The sequence below is a fragment of the Propithecus coquereli genome, unplaced genomic scaffold, assembly GCF_000956105.1.
Source record: "Propithecus coquereli isolate 6110/MARCELLA unplaced genomic scaffold, Pcoq_1.0 Scaffold1, whole genome shotgun sequence".
NCBI lineage: Eukaryota > Metazoa > Chordata > Mammalia > Primates > Indriidae > Propithecus > Propithecus coquereli.
In genome coordinates this window covers 20,750,860-20,751,330 of record NW_012133857.1, presented here as the reverse complement: position 1 = coordinate 20,751,330, position 471 = coordinate 20,750,860, and positions in this window count along the sequence as shown.

Sequence of the window (471 nt, the reverse complement as noted above, 5' to 3'; positions counted from 1 at the left end):
CATTTGAGGGATCATATTCTAAGGTGTGTGTATGTATGTGTGTGCATGTGTGTGTGTATATATATGTATATATATTAAAACATATATATATAGTGCAATAAATTGTTACAGGTGCTATGACAGAAATATATAGTGAGGGCATAGGAGACCAAATTCCAGTAATCATAGCCACTGCCATTTAAAAGTAGATTCTAGTTATCTAGTTATCTAAGTAGATTCTAGTTATCTAGTTAGCCTAACTCTTTATCAGATTTGTAGCACGCAAAAATTTTCTCCCATTCTGTAGATTGTCTGTTTGCTCTCGTGACAGTTTCTTTGGCTGTGCAGAAGCTTTTTTTTTTTTTTCAGCATATTATGGGGGTACAGATGTTTAGGTTACGTATGTTGCCCTTGCCCCCCCACCTCCCATAAGTCCGAGTTTCAAATATGTCCATCCTTTGGGTGTTGCCCATTGCACTCTTTGTGTATGCA